The sequence below is a fragment of the Phalacrocorax carbo genome, chromosome 1 (assembly GCF_963921805.1).
Source record: "Phalacrocorax carbo chromosome 1, bPhaCar2.1, whole genome shotgun sequence".
Classification (NCBI taxonomy): domain Eukaryota; kingdom Metazoa; phylum Chordata; class Aves; order Suliformes; family Phalacrocoracidae; genus Phalacrocorax; species Phalacrocorax carbo.
In genome coordinates this window covers 187,748,578-187,772,032 of record NC_087513.1, presented here as the reverse complement: position 1 = coordinate 187,772,032, position 23,455 = coordinate 187,748,578, and the positions used below count along the sequence as shown (strand labels likewise).

The 23,455-nt window shown below is 38.0% G+C and overlaps 1 long non-coding RNA gene across 1 annotated transcript; it reads left to right on the top strand.

Moving 5' to 3' along the window:
* The first annotated feature begins 205 nt into the window (after positions 1–205).
* LOC135311521 (uncharacterized) lies at positions 206–19,569 on the top strand. The gene is made up of 3 exons (XR_010371152.1): positions 206–442; positions 7,284–7,376; positions 19,471–19,569. It is a non-coding gene; the product is annotated as an uncharacterized LOC135311521 (long non-coding RNA).
* The last annotated feature ends 3,886 nt before the right edge of the window (positions 19,570–23,455 follow it).

The following is a 23,455-nucleotide window of genomic DNA, read 5'->3' as shown; positions in this document are numbered from 1 at the left end:
CTCTTCCTCCCCCCCCCCATTAGTGGCGGTTGGGTTGGTAGCGCGGGAGCGCGCGCTAGCGGGGAGGGCGTGGAGCGCGCGCTGCCTGCGAGCGGGGTGGGGGGGAGGGGCGGCATTGACAGCGAGCGCCGTGTCCGTAGCGCTGCCTCAGCCCTCCCGCCCCCCCCTCCCTTCCCGGCATGCCCCAGGGCGGCGGGGCTGGCTCTAACGAATTTGAATGAAGAGCCCTGCTCTTTCGGCGCCATTTTCGAGTGATGCCCGATCGCATCGCTGCCGCGGGGGAGCCGCGGCTCAGCGGGGCCGCCCGCCGCCCCGCCGGTCCGCCGCCAAAAGTCACCTCCCTCCCCCTCCGCTCCTCCTCTCCCCCCTCACCCCCCCCCCGCCGCCTCGCCGCCGCTACCACCGCCGTGCTTCGGAGCGGGTGCCGCCACCGGCATAGGCGGTAAGAGCCGGAGGGACCGGGCGCGGCTGGGGCAGAGGGAACTGGGGGGGCGGGTGGGGGAAGCCCGTTTTCGGTTAAACGGGAGCAACCTGTACCACGTCGCCGCCCCCCCCCCCCCCCCCCGCTGGGAAAAGTCGCCTCAGGAGCCCGGCGAGGAGCGGGCGGGAGGCTCCCGGAGGCGGCGGCAGGTCTCGCTGCTGGCTCTTGGGCGGATCTGTCACTCGCTTCCCTCAGCCTCAGAGGGTGGGAGCGGCTGCCTCCGCCGGCAGGTAACCCCGCTTCCCCGGGGTGGCGGCGGCGGGCAGCATCTCGCCCGGGCGGGGATCCCGGGAGCACGGCGGCCCGCCCCGGGGGAGAGCGGCGCGGAGGCGGGCGGGGGGAGCGCGGGGCGGGCGGGAGGCGCGGGACAGCCGGAGCGGAGGGTCGCGCCGCGGCCCCGGTGTGCGCCCCGCTCTCCCGTGACATGACATGACAGGCTTTCCCCTGATCCCCCCACACACACTCCTCACCACCCCCACCGCCCCGCGGATCCCTCCCTCCCGCCTTCCCCCCCGCCTCTCCGCCGTGGAAATTTCGGGGCAGCGCTCGGGACACGGCGGCTCCTGCTTCCCGGCTCCGCGGCAGCAGCGGCCAGGATGACTTCCCCACTTACATGCACATCTCCCTTCCTCGCCCCCCGCCCCCTCCTTCCTCTCTCCCCGTGTTTTCGTAACCCGGATTAATGCCCCTTCGCTTTTTTTCTTCCCCCTCCCTTCTCTCTTCCCCCCCCACCCCAAATAAGAGGACAACCTTTGTTTTTTTTTCTCCGCTTGTTTCCTTTCCATGTTAGCAGATTAACTTCTCTGTTGAAGCGCTTTCTCCACCTCCCACTTAAGCGCTTAATTTCCCGTGTCACGATATCGGAGCCGCCTTTAGCAGAAACCTGGGTGACGGTTATGCTGCCACATGCTATCACATTTATCATCTCTGTCCCTTTGGGTATTAACGAAGGACCAAAAGTGCCGTTCATCGCCTTTTGCACAGGGCTATTTTTTTTCTGCCCCCCTCCCTTCCCCCCCCCCCCCCCCCCCCAGCGTTAAAACGCGAGTTTCCTTCCTGAACTAGAGGGGGGGGAACATAATCCGAGGCCATTTGAATCGCGCCAGCTATTTGTAGGTGTTTTTCCTCTCCTCCCACACACCCCAAAACCGAGTAAATACCCTCCCCATAGATAGCCTAGCCTAGCCTAATGCTGTGATCAGAGCTGGCCATTCACCTCCTCTTCTCCGCCTACAAAATTCTCTGTCTCTGTCACCCGGGTCGCTATTTGTCATTGGCTTAGCTATTTTTTGGTGGCTGTTTCTATGTCATTTCTCGGTGGCCAGGAGCTCTCGGGCTCCGGTAGCTGTATAAGCGCGATCGTGCTTATTGCGATAGGCGCCGAAATCGCTCTCGCAGTCTATCCGCCGAGCGATTCCTCCCCCCCCCGGGGCCGCACACGCATAATATGTGACACGGTGCCTTTTCCTCCACGACGCCGTTTAACCCTCTCGGGGCTGGGCTCGGCGTGGGCGCTCGCCTTTCGGAGCGGCGCTCGGGCAGGCGGGCGCTCCGGCGGGCGGCATCCCTCCGCCGCGGCGGCTCCGCGCTGGGCGGGAGCGGCGGCCGGGATAACACCCTGCGAAAGCAGCGCGGGGAGCTCGGGCGCTGGCAGGCCAGCGGGCTCATTCCCAGCTACAATTTCTAGCGTTACTTTTTATTCCTCTTCCTACTTCCCGCTTCACTTTCGACCGCCCGACCTTACCCCCCCCCCCCTTTTTTTTTTTTATATATATATTTTTTTTGTTCCCGGCGGCAGGAAGGCGTACGGCTGTTTTCCCCCGATGCCGAGCGATCGGGGCTGCCGTCGAGCTGGCGGGCGCGCAGGATGCGCAGCGAAGGCGGCAGCATCGGGCCCCCCGTTAAGGCGCCCGTTCAGCACAGACTGGACCGGCTGCTGCCCCCCCTGGCTGGCCGCGGTGCTGGGGCTGGGAGGTTGGACCGGGTCACAGTCCTTCCCCGCTCCTCTCCCCCCACCCCCCCCCCACCCCCCCGCACCCCCACCCCCCCCGCACATCCCTCCGCGGCGTTCAAAGCCAAAACCGGCCGCCTGTGCGCTTAGCACCCTCGTCACCGAAAATAACGAGTTAACCGAAGAACGTAGGAGGGACATAGGGAAGAGTTGGGGTGCAGAAGTGCTGTACAAAAGATTTCTGTGTACATGGCTGAGAGCGTGTAGTCTTAAAGTGAAATGCAAAACTTAGCGTTTCCAGCATGGCAACTGGATTGTGATTCAAGGTATTTTCTGTGTAACACAGAAATACAATAGTTCAAGGAGGTTTTTCTGCCTCGAATCCTTAGTTTCCCTGGGTTCTTTTAATCCAGTACACAAATTACACTTTTTCAGTCCTTTTTTTCCTGGGAATAGCTGCTTCATTTGTCTCCGGAATTTATACCTTTTTGCCCTGATAGCTAGAAAATTCAGTTTAATCTCTGAAATTGCGATCCTAGTAAGATCCTATTGAAATTTAGCACTTACTTCTCTAGATTTGCATCATTACTTTCAGACTGTTTTCAGAAACGTTTTTAACAGTTAGTATGGGAATGTGCACAGAGCTGTTTCATTGTAGCTGTGTATACTTTGAAATATCAGGATTTGAAGAGATTTACACTATTCAACAGTGGAAGTGCACTCACAGACACTGACTTTCACTTTCAAGGAAATAACTGTCCTGAGTCATAGCTAGTTTAGTAAATAAAATTCTATAACTTAGTATTGTACAGGTGCGTATGCATTTTTTGCCCACTGTTCAACAGTCATGTTCAATAGCGTGCAATTTTTACCTATTTTTCATTTTAATGAAGATCTGCGCTTAGCACACATTTGCCTAATAAAACAACTGTTTTTTTCAGCTTTTATTTCTCAGCTGCACCATTCCCATATTTTACTATTACATAAAGGTGGGTGTGGCTAAAATGAAAGCAGTAAGCAATCTAGTATCAATATATAGTGTATGCTAAGTAGGTTTTCCTTTCTTGTACTTGATGTACTCCTTATTTTGAGATATTTGGGGAAAAAATGATGTAGCTTAAATAGATCCTTGTAGAACTGCTTGCATTTTTCACCTTAGTTAAAATGTCAAACATTAACTGGGATTACTTGGCCCTGAAAAAGTTACATTCAGAGGAAATATCAAATGAACTGAAAGATCTAAACATACATATTTATATTATATTGATAAGTGAAAGTTAAAGTTCTGTGCTTAATAGAATATTGCTTAGCTATACCATGTGTGTGTTTTTTTTTTAATTTGTTTCTTTTCAATCTAATCCTTTTATCTTGATTCGAAGGAAAAATATCCAAATAAGCTTCAGTTGTCTTTTTTTTAATTATTATTATTTTTAAAGCCTGATAAGTTGTACTGCAAGTTTCCAAGAGGTAACCTTTAATTTTATAGATATAAATCTGCTGAAGCTTGGAGTAACTCTGAGATATTTTTTTTTTTAATTTTCAGAAATAACAGTAACTTGAAAGTGTGATTATATAACTATGTGACTTTTTAATGTGTTAGGGTAGTATTGCATAGCAAGCTTAGTGCAGTAACATTTTAAAGGCAGACTATATATACGATAACAAGGTACCATGGGGTTCTTTTTCTTTGGTTGGTTGTTTGGGGTTTTTTTGCTTAGCTTCTGGAATTCTGAACTTCTTACTGTTTCATCCAAGATGTAATGTCATGGAAGGAAATTTTGCTGTTAAATTGTAGTCCTTATTTCCTTAATTATCCTTATGACTAATACGTCAGATTCTGTAGTGAAGTACAACTGGAACTGCACACACCCTACCTGTCTGTGTACACCCTGCCTGCGAACACTGTAGGGAAGGTGCACATCTCATCCATCTTGGGTGCCAAAAGCCAACCTAGCAGGTGTATCAATGCTTTTCTGTAAAACTTTTACATGTGTACAAGCACATGACCTTTCTTTACATAAAAATAGCCACGTAACAGTTAGCATTTCTTTTATAGGGCCTTACTGTTTTTTGTTACTTGCATTGGGAAGCAATTAACTGAATACTCAATATATAAGGGAGAACTGAGAAGTTTATCACTATATTCTATGAATATGCTGCAGGTATTCTGTGTTGTAGATAGTCATCCACCCACACCCAAGGCCCATTGCAAGTCATTCCAGTAATTTACATTCATTACAAACTGTCAAAGGTAGAGCGCATCTTGGGCTAGTTTTGACTGTCTGTGAAAGAAATGGGGAATGAAATTGTAGGCTTTTGTGTACAAACAGAATAATATTTTTATGATAAAGTTTTTAAAACTAAAAATAACTTATGTACATTAATAAGTGTTCGTCACAGATTTTTTTTTTACATACATGCATTATTACAAATTCTAAACACTTAACATCTAACACTGGAACTCTATCTCAAAAATTATGATCTTTTCTATTATCAGTAACACTTGGAAAATCTTGTTTGAACAGGCTGCCCAAATTACTCTTGAACATAATCCTCTGTGACTTCTCACAGCCATATTTATTTTTTTTAATAGAACTAGTAATGTATTTTAAAGATAGAAAAAAAATTATATGCCCCATAAATACGAAGGGGCCATCAAACAGAGCAGAGATGTGTAGCTACAGATTTGCAGTAACTTCTTTTACTCAGTGAAAATGTTGCTTTGCAATTTCATTTTTGTTTTCTGCATTATTGGCAGGAGTTACACAGAATTCTTAGGTAACTGATGTGTTAATACATAGCAAGCTAGATAACTTAGGTTTCAAAAGGAATCTCTTTATTAAAAATATCTTAGAATATTGGACAATTTCAGAAATGGTTAGGACGAGCTGGGTCTAAAAATTTCTGTCATGTTTAATAGGGTGTAAGGCAATGTCTGTACTGATTATTTTTTTTAACCCTTTATTGTAAGTTTTTGAAACATTCCAATTCTAATAAAGAAACTTTGGGCTGTATCAATTCACTGGACAGTTGATAGTATCACAGTTGAGGAATAGTTTTGATCTTAGCTTCGTATGCTGTTGTGTGAGAACTCCAGCAGGCTTGCATGAATATTAGAGGGTGGCAGAACTTGAGCTTTGGTGCAGCTAACACTCAAAGTTTGGCAATTTTTTACTTTAATATTTGCATCTAATAATATTTTAGTGTATCATTAAAAAAAAAGGTTCTCTTTACAGAGAATACTAAGTTTTATAACTTTTTATAACTCTAAACACTTTTCCATATCTCGGTAGTGAACAGTTGCTAGGGTATAAGGGTGACCTCAGACACACACACATATATTTATTACCACATACACACATCAGTAGAAAACGTAAATTATGTACATTTATCTTTTATTTTGTTAAAACTTTCCCAAGATGTCTTCTAAAACTGAAGGCGTTATTGTTGTATTGCTCAAAACTGAAAAATAGCAGTGACTTTCAGTGATCGTTATTAATGTCTAAAGGAAACCACTGTTAGAAATAGGACCCCCCCCACCCCGTGACTATTTAGTTTGTTTTCAGACGCTGCAATGAGTGTATCCACAGTAAATAGATTATTAATAAACTTTTCAACATTGAATCTAGCTGCAGCTAATTATTTTATTTAGCATGAACTAAAAATCACTTGAAGATTTGGTCTGAGAAAAAGATAATTACACATCGAATAGGGCTTAAGCTTGTATTTTCATTTTAAATGGTTTTATGTAAGTCCACTTTCAATATTATCTTTAAGCATGTTAAATCTTAGTATAAGCATGGGGAGGGGAGAATTTTTAGAAGAGTTTTTGTGTTGCTGGTTTAAGAACAGAAACTTTTTTTAAAAAAAGGTGAAATAGATGATGTGTGGAATACATGAAAATACAAAGTCCTGTTTTTTTGTTAAAGCAGGGTGCTTTTTATAGTTCTACAGCTGTGAGGGGGCTTTTAATGTTTTCTGGAATACACTTAAAGAATAAAGAACAAATTTCTGGAAATATCTGTAAACAGGTGACCAGATCTAGACATCTGCTACTCATTTATTGGGCATAGGATGTGTCTTGTCATGGTATCTGCAGTGAAAAAGTCAAAATAAATTTAAGAATCTGGCTGTGTGAATGCATTGTTTCCTGCAGTAGATATTTGACTAAGTCACTACTTCCATCAAATTACACTTTGTCCTTACCTGATCATGCCTAATTACTCTCATGGCTTGCCTTTATTTTAAGTCTTAAATTTATTTCATCTCTCGGAGTGTATTATATTACTGTAATATTTCCATTATATGTTTTGAAGTAGCTAATATTTGTAGGCTACTTTTTAATAAAGCCAATAATGGTACTGCTTTGAAGAGCAAAACAAATTAAAGCTCCTTAAAGGAAAACACCAGAAGTTAAATACTTAACAGTCAGTAGGATATTTTAGGAAATATGACAGCAGTAAACACACATCAATTAAGTAGTTTGTAAGGAGTTTGTACTTACCTGTTTGTCAGAGGGTGGAGGGAGATATTGGGGGGGGGGGAGGAGAACAAGACCCTTCCCCCCCCCGTGTTTTTTTCTACTTTCATCTTAAAATGCTGTGGGAAGAATGAAAGCAGAAACATGCTAATCTTATTCGTTTCAGGAGGCTTCTGATAATAAAGAGGCATATCACAGGTGTTCCTAATCAAGTTAGTTTGGTTAAAAAAAATAAGTATTTTAAAAATTAGGATTTCCTGTAACGTAGACAATGCGAGGGTCAAGCCGATGACCTACATCTATGTTTGGGGATCAACCATGAAACTGTGGGTGTTGGAAATATGTTATAATACATGACATTTTTATTGCAGGTTTCGACCTTTCAATAGAGAGCTGATTTTGGAGAACGGCTTACTCCTGTGATTGAAAAACTCTCTCTGGAAGGTCGATGGAGCATGAGCATGGTATATATTATATTAACATTCCTCTTATTACATATGTTCTTTACTTTTAAAAAAGTATAGTAGTATACACATTATTCAAAATAGGCCAGTTTTGCTGCATTTGTTCAATTTTTTTATTTGTTAAAATAATTCTTCTTTACACTCTTCCTGTAAAATTATAAAAGACTAAGTAAAAATATTCGCACAAGCTGTGTTCAGAAGGAAATGAAGTGGCCAAAAATATGTATAAAAAGCTGAGTTTGCAACAACCTTGATCCTTGGAGTTATATAAATTCTCCATATAGTATTATTCTCATATTCTTGTTTTAGGAATTACTCCAACTGAAATGTTGCTAATCCAGAAACAAAGTACGGATGATATAGTGTTCGTATTTTTAAATAACTTTATTTTTGTCGGGAGGGTGTGCTAAAGAATAGAATAGAGAGCTAGCTGAGGGCATTTCAATGTACTGTGCAAAATTTGTTTTCAAGATATTAATAAAGTAGCTACCTGGCAAGCAAAGAAGCATAAAACAGGAAAAAAATGGTCTTCAGAGCCCTCCACCTGTACCAGAATAGTTAGAAATATTATTTATCTTATCTGTTTGTCGGTAAATAGATATATAGTAAAACAGTGAACTTTTAAGAATAACTAATATGGACTGTGCTACACTCATATTGCAAGTCCTGCTCTGCACTAAAAGTAGTAATTTGGCTGAAACTGAGAAATCCATTCAGAGTAATCATAACCTATCTACTTGTATATGAATAATCTTAACTAACCATTTACATAAACAATTGAAATTAAAATAGTAACTACTCTTGAATTGAGTAAATTTGTTTAAATACTAAATGGACTATTAAAAACTGTAAGACTTTATCTTCAGCAAAATATATTATAGTACAACAAATTTTATGAACATGTCATGACTTTAGTAATTCCAGCTTTCAGCTGGAATCCAGTTTTTATCCTTAATCAAATCTGTCTGTCTTCAAGAGCACATTTTTTTGTAGGAAGTAATTGTACCATAAAATAAGAGAAGTTTTAAAAAACAGAATTTTAAATTATTCCAGTAACTGCTAATTTATACCAAACAAATCCAGTGAGGTGTAAATGTCATATTTCCTCATTGTTGTAACCAATGGCTGGTGTAACTGAAAAATTGCTGGCTTTTATCAGCAGTACACCTCCTGTTACAGAAGTATTTGAGGCAGACATGTTCTGAATGTGTTTTTCATATAGTACTATGATTTTAGGGTAGTTAAGACCTCCTATGGAAAATTATCAGTTGAGAAACAAAACTTTGAATAGAGAAAGTATAGGAAGTGAAACATAACTTCATATAAGCTTGGCAGTTCGTGATTTGTGAGTAGGTAATTCCTTAATTTTTAATCTTTTTCTTTCTGTGATTAAAAATCACAGTGAAAGTGTTTTTATGTGTTTGGGTAACATGCCTAATATGCTCCCAAATAAATATATCACAGTCTGTCTAGAAACTCTGCTCTGAATGTACTGCACTTCTGGGGTTTTTTTTCCCCCTTTTTTCTTCTAGTTCTCTTAGGAATACAAGGATTTCACAGAACACTTCTTTGAGTTTGTTCATTCTTTTTCTTTTCCCCTGTACAAAAGCAATTACATTCTTGTTAATGAAAATCAGGATTATATTGCAAGGCGAAGGTATCTAAGGCTCCCTTGTGACATATTTAAAAGGTGAAAGTTTGATGGAGTGTTCCTTGGTCTGACACAAGTTCAGAGTATTTCTCATAGATTCTTATTCAGCAAAAAAATATGGTTTCTGGTTCACAACTGTAAATCAAAGGGATTTTAAATTTAGGGCCTAATCCTGCAAACTTTTAAATATACAAGTAGTCCTAATGACTCACTACCATGAATAAGGATTTGCAGAATCATGTTCTCATTAGATGCATACTTTATTTCCTTTAATGAATAAAAGATATTAAAGTATTTTGGACTTTGAGACAAGTCTAAATAATTTTTATGAAGTCCAAAGAGAAGAGTTTTGCAGTAATGCACTAATTGAGTCTTACTAATTTACAAGCTCAAATATCTTTCAAGAGTGCTGCAGTTGTCAGTTATCATTAGAATCCACTTTCTCAGTGTTGGTTGGTTCTAGAACATTTTTATGCTCAAATTTGGCCCAAAATATTTTTTTTTTCCTGGAACTGTTTTGTATTTGGTAGTCAGTGTGCCTGTTTCATGACTCAAAGAGTAGGTGAAACTTTCAAGAGAGGTATGGGGTGTGTTTGTTTTATTTTCTTCTTCTCAGCCTCTGCTATTGCAGTTCTTATTTAGCAAAACTACCATTTATTTTGTTGGAAGTTGAGCCTGAAATAAGGGCTGCAGTGCTGGCCCCTTAAAAATTGTTGGTGTGGCTATTGCAAATTGTAAGCTTGACTTTATAAACTGTTTTGCAATATCTAATTGTAATGAGGCTGAAAAGATGAAAAATGTACAGGCTTCTTTGCTGAAGTGCTTCTCGTGTGACTTTTCATGGCCACTTTTACTATTCGTACTATAGGTATACACTTGAGGCTCTACAGACCTTATTGACTGAATCATAGCTTGAAAGCTGACAATGCATGCTTCTTGCTCATCCAAAAGAACTGTTGCAGATTACTTTGTCAACTCACCTATGCTTGCTTTAAGGACTTCTCTTGCTTTTCAAAGGAAATTTAAATAATTTTCCTGAAGGAGATATGTAGCTATAAATGCAACCCATGTCTAGTTATTACAACACATGTAAAATCAGCCATTGTTTGAAACCCTATGATATCTGAGGCATGGCTGTTTTAAGTTTTGAAAATCAAAACAACTGAATTTTCTGGATTTTGTTAGTTTAAACTATATCCAGCCCTAACATTATTTTAAAATGGAGTTTTGTGTACTATTAGATTTAAATAGACATTAACTTTTATTATTAGATTAGGCACTTAATGAAACATGTATATAGGAAGGATTTAAGACTGGTATACTTACACCTCATTTTTCCTTGTCTGTTGATAAAATGGTCTTGCAAGGCAATAGGGAAAGAAAAACAAATGATATACAAATTCTTTAGGAAAAAAGTTAAAACATGCTAATTGGGGTATTTGAGTGCTTACTCTTCTCACTGAAATGCAAATATATAAGAATAAGGTATTGCCCCTTTTTTATTATTTTTAATTTTATTTATTTATTTCAATAAAAACCTAATGTAAACCCATACATTTAAGCTGAGGGTGGGGAAATGAGAAATGTAATCAGAGTTCTTAAATGTTCAACTACTGTAGTGGTGGCTCGTTAATCCACCTTGGTTTAGACTGCTATTCACACACTAACACGAAAAAGTGCATGTATGAAGATGCAGTTGCTAACTGAGTAGTGTGTTTCAGTAAACCACTGTTTCTAGCTTTGTTAATTTTGAATTTATTTTAAATACATGGATATTCACAGTACTTTTTTTTTTTCCTAAGTTTGGGGGCAGGGTTTTTGTTTTTTTTTTCCAGATAACACGTTTATTTCTGTTATTTTTCTAAATTTTTACAGCAATCTTTTGAGAAAATTGGTTCTTTTTAGCAAAATATACTACTAAGATAACCTAGTCAAAGCAAGAAATCAGCAATACCTATTTTTTAAATTTGTGCAGTACTTAAAAATCTTAGAAATGTGCAGATATCTCTAAAATATTTACATCTTTCCATCAACCCACTAAATTTTAAGAGCTTGCTTTTTACTTCCTGTGTGTTCTATGGGTTTTTTGTTTTGTGGGTTTTGTTGTTTTTTTTAAGCCTTCAGGCTAAAGATTTTCATTATTTTAGCCATCCCCTTCTTAGTTGATATGAAGAGTGGTGTGTTTTTTTTAAACACACTCCCCACAGAATGGAATGGGTATAAGTATTAATATGAAAGCTAACATAAATATTTTGAGAGTATTTTAATTATGAACATGGTTATGATCTTCCCAACTTTAACTGATAATTTCTCATTTAAAAATAGATATAGCATAATATAAATAATTTTTAGATTTAGCCAGGACTTCCAGTGCATCTGATAAATCAAAACATTTGCTTTAGAATTGCTGTATTCTTTTGGAGCAAAATCATCTTTTGGTGGAATGGGTAGATAATGTGGTCTTAAGTGTGTTATCACTTCAGTAATTCTGAAAACACTTTGCTTCCTCCTGTTACAAACTAGTCCGTATTTTAGTCAAGATCAAGAATTAGAAAAGGAGGATGCTCCATCTGTTGTGAAATGTTGTAATGGCTCTTACAAGAAAGTCTATCTCTAAATCAAAATACATATCCAAAAGTCTATTGCAGAACAGAGTTCTCTAATGCTGTCGCAGTAATGTCAGTATCTTGCATGGGCAAAAAAACTCCTTATCAAAAATAATGGTTATGTACTGGTTACTCTGTCCCCATGCTCCCCAAATCCATAAGATTTTTTTCCACGTTCTCAAGTGAAAGGAGAATGATGCTTTTAATGCCAAGCACAGGCGTTATACAAGCAGCAGTCAAATGTATGTTTTTCTTAATCTGTTTTATCACCTACCTAATGGTATGTTTCACTTCGCAGGCAGAGTGAGTATTAGTTAGGGATTGTAGTTCTGTATGACTTGAGCATTCTTTTAAACAAAGGCTCATATGCTCATCTTTTAATGCTATGTATGGAGAAATCCCTAGTGTTTTCTATGTGTTACTAATGTATTCTCCATACTACTTTCAGTCCTAAATTCATGACCTCTCTAATCAATTGAAGAGTAGATAAAATATGATTTGAAATAAACTCACACGGAAACACTTGCACTTTCTGGAATTGCCAGGTTTAAAAACTGGATCTTCATTTGCATGGTGCCTGTTTTGCATCCAGGTTTGGAGTGTAACTAGGAGACTCTTGAATTAGCAGTGAGAGAATAATTCCTTCCAGGGTATTAGTACTGCTAGGCTGTGTTCTGTTTTTACACCAGCAACCCTTCAATTTTCATTAAGGTTTTGATCCTAGCTATGTCATTGTAATTACAGTGAATTTGGCTGTGAATACTGAATGTTTGTTTCAGAAATTGATATTTTTGTGAAACTGCATGAGAAACTAACAGAAATGTAAAATACAAGAATGTTCATAAGTTATCTCTTAATTTTATTGTCCTTGATTTTTTGGGGGGGGCTATCCAGATATACAGATTTCTTCTTGCATTTTTGGTGTGTAGTACTTAATTTGCCAACCTCACAATCTTCTGACCCGAAAATGATCATTCAAAATGCTGTTCAAATTTTGTTTGTTTTTAGATTAATATAACTTATGTTGCTGACCCACTTTCCATTATGTAAAAACCTGAACAGAATTTGTCATTGAGGTAGGAATTAATGAAGGCTAACACTAGAGGGCAATTCAAAGCAGCAGCTTCCCCCAGAACAGTTATGGGTGCCTGTGGCCCTGTGTTGAAAAAGAGGGAGCCTATGGAGATTTTCCCAGGGTCTCCCCCAGGCAAAAACTGGTCTTTGTGATTACCCTCCTAAATCATTTCTTTAACTTGCTTTTCATATCCTTGAGTGCTCCACTCAATCAGGAGGAAGTTATGCCAGTTCTTATGGTTTGCTGAATTAGAAGTTAAGAAACATCTTCCAGTGTCTTACCTCACTCACTCTTGCCACTGTCAAAAAGGTGTAACTTATTTAGTGGTGGGTTTTGTTTGTTTGTTTTTAATTTGCTCTTGTGCTACGTTGAACCCGTTTTCTGAAAGATACTGGCGTTTGGAAGGTCAGGTGACATTGCACTGAAACTTAAATGCCTTCTGCTAAGTATCAAAGAAAATGGACTATATGGTGAGTAAAATATATTCTTACAAACTTCTGATGAAATACTGCAAAGCTGTGCAAGTTAAGATGGTATAACTAACTCATTTCATTGAGAGAGAGGGGAAAAAAATGACACCACAAACAGGATAAGGCATCAGACAGGTACTTTGTGCCCATAATTTTATGAAGGAAAATAAAATATATCAAATGTTAAAAAAAAAAGGGGGGGGGGTTGAAGATGAGCAATCAGGTGCTGTATTTAACATTTAACTGAAGACGAGAGATCATCTGTGTATACTGTGCACAATTTAAACAATTTATATAACAGTGCATTACATAATAAATTACCGTTTTCACAGTTGCAATGTTCATTACAGAGTTACAGAACATCCTGAATGCTTGTAAATAATAACCTGTAATGCAAATGGTGATGTCATGGTTCTTGAAAAGCACTCAAGAATTCTTATTTTAGCAATGCAAATTCTCTCATTATATTGAAATATATGCACCCAACCATGTAAATGCTTGTGCCACAGTACAAATTTCAACACAAGGGCATTTCATGAGTGTGTGTGTTTATACCTATCTCTCTATCTAATTTTATATATGTATATATCATAATTAAATTTTATGTGTACTTATGTGTAAAAAAGCTGATCTAAGATTAAAATGGCATGATCGTTCCAACACTCTGTGCCAGTTTTTCAAGTACCATTTTCTTTGCCTGCTTTTGCACAACTTACTATAAACATCCTTATTCTTCCTTTCAAGTTTTTTTTAAAAGAGAATACTTAAAATCACTCTGGCAGTGCCACAAATCAATAGCAATACTACAATGCATTGTTACAGTAAACATTTACACCTGTTTTCTGCAGGTCTGATCAGCAAGTCCAGTGCAATTTGAAAATATGTAATCTGCTGGCAATGATGTGCCCAACCTTAATCGGTGCTGGAGCCTTTGGGAGAGAGGTTGTGTCATCACACAGTATATAGTCCAACAATGACTGACCTTGATGAATCTGTAAAAGAAGAAAATTGTTTTCTCACTTCTTAATTTTCAAAATGCTCAAAAGAAAAAAAAAAAAAGGAATGTGGAATTTAACCCACTGAAGTTGTTAGATTCTCTGGGGTGTAGGGGACAGTTTTGGTTTTGTTGGTGGAGGTGGGGTGGGGGGTGTTGTGGAATGTGATAATCATGTGCAGTGAGAAAGAGGTCCTAATCGCACACATGAACTCTTGATTTTGAAAATGTGAATATTTATACCAAATCCAGCGGAATACTCAAGTGCTTAAACCAAACTTACATGTAAGCTTTTAAGGAACTGAATCCTTAGTCTTTTGCAGGTAAGACACTACCAATTTAAGAATAAGCATTTTCATGCCAACATGACTCTGGTCTTTTTCTTTTTTTTTTTTTTTCCCTCTCCCTTTTACCAGCTCAATTTTTGGCCCTAAATCAAAGAGATAAGTTCTCTCGTTAAGTTAACATTAAGGCTGTCTTCAGAATTTTGTTTATTTGAATAAAGCGAGCATAAATGTGTAAGTACCAGCAATGTGCAGACCAATATTGCAATATTGGTCTGTTCTATCTTTAAGCAGGTGGTTTCATGTGGCAGGCTGGAAGAGAGACTCTTTTTCTTCCCAGCTTTTGACAAAAAGATGACGCATATGACTCAGAATTAGAAGGGGAAATCTGCCAGTTTGCATCAGTTCCTTAACTTGTGGGCTGCTATTCACCACAAGGAAAATCAGTATACTCGTACCAGTGCTTCTTGAGAGATGAGGAGTAATCATTTCCTTCAGAAAGTGTAGGATGATTGGAGTAGGCCTTTCATATGTTACACTAGGCTTTTCCTATAATGTTATTTCTTCAATTATATTAAAATTTTAGGAGAAAAAAAACCTAAATTATGTTCTTAAATGCCAAATTTAATGTTTAAAATAGGAGTGAGACATATTATAGCTTAATGCAGAGTAAAAGCAAAAGAATCTGCTTCATTTTGAAAACATAAAACTTCTGCTTTGCTGGCACTGAAACTCAAAAACCATTGTAGATCTTCACAGTCGAAAGGTAAGGGTTTTTTTACGTTTTCTTTTTAACCTAATTCCACATGTCTGAATCTCCAGTTCCAGTTTTTAAGTAAGTTAGTAGGACTAAAAAAAAATTAAATACAGTAACTTTGAGGGTAGAAGCCATCTGTTTTGAAGGGGAAAATAATTACTTGAAGTAAGGAAGATCTGATTTTCAAAATCTTATGCTTTAGACCTGCTAAAAAAAGATAATGCACAACTTAGTGATAATTCCAATTCTTTCATATAGGTTTGGTTTATGATGAAGTATTCTTGAAATACTGATATTTGCTCAAAGAACATACTGTCAACTAGCCTTTTCTTTAAAAAAAAAAAAAAGAGTCAAATGTTAATTGTTAAGAGATGAATGTCTTCTTTTTGGTTTGTGGATATTTACTAGACAGTTTGATAGGGCTGAGTACAATTTTGATTATTTTTTTTTACTACTAGAGTGCTTTAGGTTTTGGATTATAAATCTTTTTCTTAATATATTAACTTCTAGTTAATTCAGCATGGTTTTACTTTAAGCTTGTTAGTGAAATATTGAAAATCTAGCTTAATATAAAGCCATAACAGGCACCCAGCATCCTTTTTTATTTTTTTATTTTATTTTTTTCCTTTTTTAGGGAATAAAATTCCTTTAATTTCGCGCAACTATTGTTGTTTTGAAAAAGCATATCCTAAGTGAAGTTCATTTTCTAGCTGGAAAAATAAACTTCACTGGTTAGCAATCTGTGTCAGCCTCAGAAAGCACCAGGAGCTCAGTTCTGTGAGTAGTGCGTCTGACTGATGGGGAAGTGGGGAACCAACCCATAAACGTTTTTGAAAGGGTGTGTTAGATGTGTTAGATGGTATTTCTTCTATGAATATTTCACAGAGGGGTGGGGGAAAAATTAAAACCGCCTTCTGAGTTGCTGCTCCTGCATATTTCCTCAGCTACCATTGAATAAACAATAATCTAGGTAGATGATGGCTAGAAATCTGCACCCCAAAGGTGTTAAGGACACTTGAAACTTCTGCTGAAGCAACTGATTTAAATGATGAAGTTGTAGAAATACAGCTAAGGATTGGAAAAGTTACAGCCATTACTGGGAGGTGTTCTTCTGCTGTTAACTAGTGGATTCCCTTAACATTTGAGTTGATTTCTTCTAACAGTTCAGCCTCACCTTTCTTAAGTCACACAGTTGTCTGGCATTTTATAGAAGTCATGTAGGGATGATGTCAAGGAAAAGACAAATTTACTGGCAGAGCCAGGAGGCAGGCTTACAAAAAGCAACTTCTTTCAGGACACGAAAAGCTCTTTGTTCTGTGGCCTTGGTCTTTTTGTGCTTTGACCCTTATTTTATAGCATTGTCACTCTGACCCTAAATCTTTGGAAGCAGACATGCAGCAAATTTAGCCCTTTACAAGTGGGGTTGCATTCTGAGCTGTGGGCCTGGTTTTTGTCTTTAGGCATTATAGTTCCATACAATGCTGAGATGTAACAAAATCAAAATTTAAGATTTGTGGATTTGTGTAGTGCAAGTAGTAGTATTTACATATCAGGCCAAATTTATATATACATATAGCTTTATTACTGTCCTATGATTTATTATTTTTTACCAATTTCAGATAAGATAGCAACTAGGAAAGCAGTCTGGTTTACACTGACTAGTGTATTTTCCCCTTTCCTAGCAGTACTTTGGAGACTGATCCTGTGCACAGACCACCAGGGTTCCTGCAAAACACTACTTGAGTATTAAGTATCCTGTTGAGGGCAAGAAATGCTTTCCTGTACATCATAGAGTTAGGAGATTTAAACAGCGTTACCTGCATGGCTTTCTCTTGTTAAAGACTGGGTGCCAGCTTAGGAGAGCACAGAATTTTACACTAGGCCTGTGATTGCTTACTGCTTCCTGGCTTAACTGAGCAAGTCTTCTGAGAATTTAATAAAAATTACTTTTTTGTTGTTCTTAAATTTTTTAAGAAAGCTAGAAATTAATGAAAAGCACAGAAAACTAAGAGTTAGCTGGTGTTTTGAATTTTAATCTTTTTTTTTTTTTAAGAATATAATGTGTTTAAGAGGAAAAATCTATTTCCCTACCTTAATAACTTTTCATTTCATAGCTGTTTTGTATTGTATGGGTATTGTTATTTTGAGGAGGATTGTTCCATTTTCTGTTTTATTAGCAATGACTCTATACACTTCAGGTTTTGTAAACTTGAACTATAGTCACAGGATAATTTTCTGAAAGTAATAGTGTAATAACCTAAGGATATGTTTATTGGAGAGCTTGAAAAAATGTTTTGTTTGGGTTTTTTAAGTCTGAAAGATGATATGAACTTTTAAAAAATACTAATATAGAAACTGAAGTTGTATTTTAAGACAGACCTGACTTTCTTTTTAGTAGATCCACTAGACTGAGTATTAATATTTTTTTTTTGTGATAAAATTGGAGGGAAAGGAGCTTTTTAATGGCCACTATAATGAAATATAACACTTACTTCGTAGTACTTAGAAAATAGCTTCTTCGTTTTTCTTAATTTTGTATGTGTCCTTTCAAGCAGAAAGAATGCTGCTACAGATTGAAAGTGTTCACACAGTTTTCTTCCTGTGTGCATGCCAAAGGTGCAGGGAAGACAGATTTTTAAAAGTTGTGTGCAAGCTATACCAGTGCAATCAAGAGGGATCTGGAAAGCTTTTCTGAAATACAACTTTTACAAACTCTGTTAGGACCCAGAGCTTGTTACACTTTACAAGTTCCCTGTAAAGATTTTCATATAGCAGTCTAGTTAATGCATCAACATCTGACAAAACACTCCTTTAGAAGCTGGGAAAAGAGGTGGGAGGAGTTAGTCTTATTCAGTTTTATTTTTAAGCCAGTGTTGATACTAAAATATACTGATAATTTACTAAAACATACATTGATAACATCTGTGTGCTATTTTAGCTTCCCTTAGTTCTGCTTTCTTAGCTAGTAAGCTATAAAAACTGTTTGACATCCTGTACTTGGTCCAGTCAGAACTGACTACCTTTAGTTTCTTACCTTCCACATAAATCCACTGCTTTTTGGTTGCTACTGATTGCTCCAATAGCAGCATCAATATTGCAGTACCGAATAACTTCCTTCACTTTGGTTTGTTTTCATGACTGCAGTGGGGGGGAAGTGTACCTCATGCAAATGGATATGTGAGTCAAGCTAGTATACGCAGTGGTTAGAGTGCTAAGATAAAACAAAAAGGATGTAAAACTGAATTTGATGCTGATATACCATAACTGCACTTCCAAATTTCCAGGGTTTTTTTATACTTGTGAATTTCTTAATGGTTTTACTTCCTGGTTTTTATTTTTAGCTGGCTTTGTTATTTTATGTTTATCTTATGCAGTAGTTCTCCAGCTAGTCTAAATATGTTTGTTCATGATCCTTTGAGAGATGGCTGGACACATGATATAGATTCTCCAAATTTAGTAACAGTATATTTCATAATCAGAAGTTATCTGCTTAGCTTTCATTATTAATATTTTACATTGAAAACAAATTCTGTAATTCTCCCAGTCTTTTGCCACGGTTATATTGGGAAAATGGATGACATGATCAGGAAATAGTTAAGAGTCCCTTTTTTGTCAAAGTTTGTATGCATGACCTTACCCATAATTTACAAACAAAACTCCAAATCAGTGCTAGTTATCTCTGTTTGTGTTCAGAAAATTATCCAAAGCATTTATTGTGACTTTTTAACACAAATTGGTAATAGTCTTAGAAATATTCAACTGCCTGGGAGAAGGTATGTGATACGTGGAGAGTGTGTGTAAGCTCAGTCTTTAATGACTGCTCCTCTTTGAGGTGAAGTGGGGCTAATTTATTGCTGGATTACAGTAACTTAATTAAAAGAAAAAACCACACACACACACACACACACACACACACACACACACACACACACACACACACACAAAAAAAAACCCAACCCAACCCTAACACAGAATTGCCAGGTTAGAATTAGATTGTTTTTCAGAACTGCAGTCTTAAACATCAGTTCAAAATCTTACTGTTATTTGGGGAGAACAGCAATTAAGGTGTATAGCTTATTCTCTTAATTCTTCTTGGTCTATGACCACAAAGTAGCCTCCATTAAGTTGAGTGAATTAACTGAATATCATAGACTATAACTGAACCAAATAATAATGCAATAGTAGCCAAAAGTACACCGATACCTTTAAAGTAATATTTTGAAATACTTCAGCTGACTCTTTTCTCCTTTTTTTCAGAATATGCATATCACTTTAAAGGCTGCTGACACTAAGAATTAGGGGGGAAGAGGGTTCCTTAACAAAAGCAACCAGAAGGCAGGAGTAAAAGAATATTAAACTTGGCGTTTACTTCTAAATGTAAGTTTTAAGAATGAGCAAGAGTTACAAATTCCAGTGCATTTGCAGGGTAAATATTAGAGTGTTGAGTAAGCATATGACAAAAATAAAGTGAAACTACTATTATTGAAACTGGTGGGGGGTGGGGGGAGTAAACAGTGTATTATCAAAACACAGCTACATACACTTTTAGGTCTTAGAGTTTTGATGTTTGAGAACAGAAGCATTTAGATTTCTTAACAGTGAAGTGAGATTATCTCTAATTCTGTCTTTTGCCCAAATGAATATAGTGAAAGAAAAATTACTAATATCTGCAGCAAGAATTGAACTGTCAGTGTGTTTATTCGTATTGAACGGTGTATTAGTGGCACTGAACTGTGACCTCTGAGAGAAGAGCTCTGCAAATTCACCACCAGTTGTCAAAAAAGGTATTGCTGCAAAATGTCCTGTCTACTGTATGCGTAAGTTACTCTCTTCATGGACTGCACAGAACGGGACACACTTATCAAAACTGCCCTGTTTCATACTGTGCCAACTGAGTGCAAACCCTGTCTCATTTCTAGTTTAAACTAAGAAGCTAAACTGGGAAAACTGAAATATGGAGATGTACTTTCTGATGTCTGTGCTATGGGGCAGAGTAGCACTGGTGGACAGACAAGGTAATGCTTTAGACTGTGGAACGCTGAGACCCTTTGAGTGTCTTTCACCTTCAGATTTCTAATTTTAAACAGAAATAAGGTTGGGAAAGGGTCACAGTCGGCAGTGAAGCAATAGCCTTGCTTTCATAGTGGATCTGTGTTGCTTTGCATTAATGAGGAAGTAACAAAAGCAGTGGAATATGATTGTTTGCAAATGGTGTGTAACGCTATCGATGGGGAAGGTGTTTTGGCCAAGAAATATCAAGAGTGCGCTTTTGTTGTATGAGCAAAAGGCACAAGGTAAACGTTTAATCTTATGTCATGTTCTTGGGTATCTGAGACAATGTACAGTATTTAACAGAAAGGCCTAAATATGTTTTTCTCCAAATCACTGAATTGTCAGATTGCTGGTTGGTGGTACCTTTTTAGATACAATGTTACATAGAATTTAAGGAGCTGCTTAGTAGTTATAGTAGCCAGAAATTCACTTGTAGCTGGTTTTGGTGGCATCAGAAAGAGATTTAACTGGGCGTGGTGTTGTCATAAACTCTTAACCATAAACCAATAAAAATGGAACATGATATTTTATATTAGGCTTGGTCTTTGATAAGTCAACTAAGGAGCACTGAAATCGAGGAAAGGTTCCTTCCTTGATTGGGAACGCCCCAATCCTACAAACACACACACTTTTTTTTTTCTTCCCCCTTCTAAACAATTTAATTGCTTTTTCTAACAGCATTCCTGACTTCTGTGTATGTGGAGACAGCCTGCTTCTATGAAATTTCGGTTCTGCATCTTCAAAATCCTTCCATCTTCCTCAGCAGATCTCTTACTTTCAGGGGCTTTGGGAGATCTAGTGGAGCTGCCTGCGTACGTGATTCCCAGCTTTTATTGAGGTGTCCCCCATCCATCTGTCTGTCTCTCGTCCTGCCCCCCCAATCTTCAGACACAAGGATAGAAGTCGGAGAAGCACTCCTGATAGCGTGACTATCCTAGCTTTATGACCAAAACATAGAGGTACAAAACTTTGTGCAGACTCCTGGATTTCAGTAGTTACTCTGGCTTAGTTATCAGTACACTTTTTATCTTAGTCTTCCTCCTTTCATCCTTTTCCTGTTCTTCAACCCCTTCTCTCACATAGTGTCTTCAATTTTATGTGAAAACTTGCTGATTCTCCTTACAGAGAAAATATATTTTTAATAACAATGTTGAAAATACACATACATCTGATGTTGAAATATGCTTGTCTTGTTTGTTTTGTTTTGGGGCATTTTTGGTAGTAAAGTTTAAAAAAAAACCCCAAAGCTCAACAAAACCAACAAAAACACCCTCACGATCCTGTAATGCATGTACGATTTTGTGTTCATGTTTTGGGTGGGTGGGTGGAAGTACCTGCAAGTTCTCTTACTAGTATCTTACTGTAGAAAATAGCATAGTTGTTTTGCCAAGTCTTCGTTCATGGTGTGTGTGTGTAGTTTAATTTTAGAGGGATTTACTTATGCAACAGAAAAAAAACTCTATGCTTAAGCTAGAAGCTAAAAACAACTAAGCAATTGGAACAACAGTGTATAGTTAAACACACATAGTTTACAAATGAAGAATTTGGCCTGAACATACAAATGAGAAAGTACTTCCAAAGGTATTAAGTGTTGCAGCTGTCTTATTTAAATAATTTCCTTTGATCTTTTTAGGGTAAATCTACAAGTAAGCAGCAGTAACTTCTCTTGCTGTAGAACACCTTTCATATACTTTTCCTAGAAAAGTTCAAGTAAATCTCTTAACTGATGGCTAGCATTTTTGCTTGCATCTGTCTTTTTCTTTACCTTTGCTTTCCACATTATGTATATTTGGTAAAGATTTTTCTTTGCCTCTTCCTATTTTAGATTATGCCTCGCAGTTTCTTCAGGGGGGAGACCAACTGTTGCAGCATACCTTTACAGTTAGGTTTATTTTGACTTTGCATTCAGGTCTTACTTCACCAAGGTACTGGGTAAGTTACAATTATATGGTCTAGCTTGCCTATTTTAGCTGTCTGATTTAAAAATCAAACAAACTTGGGTAGTAAGAGGGGGAAAAAGTTTAAATATATAGTTGTGTATATATAAAATATATTAGAAATTGCTCTTTTATACAGTTCCCAGAGTAGCATTTGTACCTAGATAGCTGTATAAAAACTTCAGTGTTGCTGCAGCTACCTGTAAACTTACACTGGCAAATATCACTTTAATTGGCACATTTGTAGCAACAGACTCTTCTAGCAGAGATCGTCCTGCTGTATTATTGTAGGAGCAGAAAAAGGAAGGGAGAAAAGGAAAAGTCACCAAACTTTCCCCCTTTGTGGCCTGCTAAACTTTTCTGTGCTTACAGAAAGCCCTGTTAATTTTACAGAAGTTGTTTTATCATTAACTGTTACTTACTTGTACAATGTACTTGTACAGACTTGTTACAATGCAATGGAGTGGTTGGGTCCATGCTGCATAAGTAGCTTTTTTCTTAAAAATTTGGTATAAAAACATTAAGGAAAGCATAATACATGTTATCTAGGGAACTGATAAAAGTACTGTACGCACTTAAAGTACTGGCATAGGTTAGTATAAGAAAAGGATACTTGGCAGGGATGTGAACTCAGAGTCTCTTGCCTACCTCTTGAAGTAAAGTAGCATGGTCATTCCAAGCTGGGGGCAGATGAACTCCTGCTCCTAATACAGGTAAGTTACTGTTCTTGCTAACAATTTGTTGTAGGGTTTGGGGTTTTTAAAATATTTTTTCCCTGAAATGGATTAAGAAGCACTTGTAAATCTGTCTGCCCAAAAACTGGCAAGGGTAACCTGCAGAAGTAACAAATGGCTTGAGAACTGATAAAGTACTTGACAGAAGCTTATTTTGAAATTAGCTTTTATTCTCTTATATATGAAAGTTGGGGTTTTTTTCACATCAGAGGTTTCCAGATGACCAAAAGTTAGATTAGAAAATAACCCAGACTTTTTTTGTTTTGTTTTGAAGTAAACATCTGCATAATCTTAAATTCCTCTAATCGGACACACAATTGTCCAGTTCCTGGTTCGTGTCCCATCAAGGTATTATGCACAGTTGACAATAAGGTCTCGAGCTTCACTGTAAATAAACGGTTAGCTTGGCAATGGGCAAATGTTTTATAAACGTCTTGTAATTTGTTAATACCACCGATTTCAGTGCATGAAAGCTAATGTTCAATAAGAAAATTCTGCATTCAGCTTTCAGCGTATGTT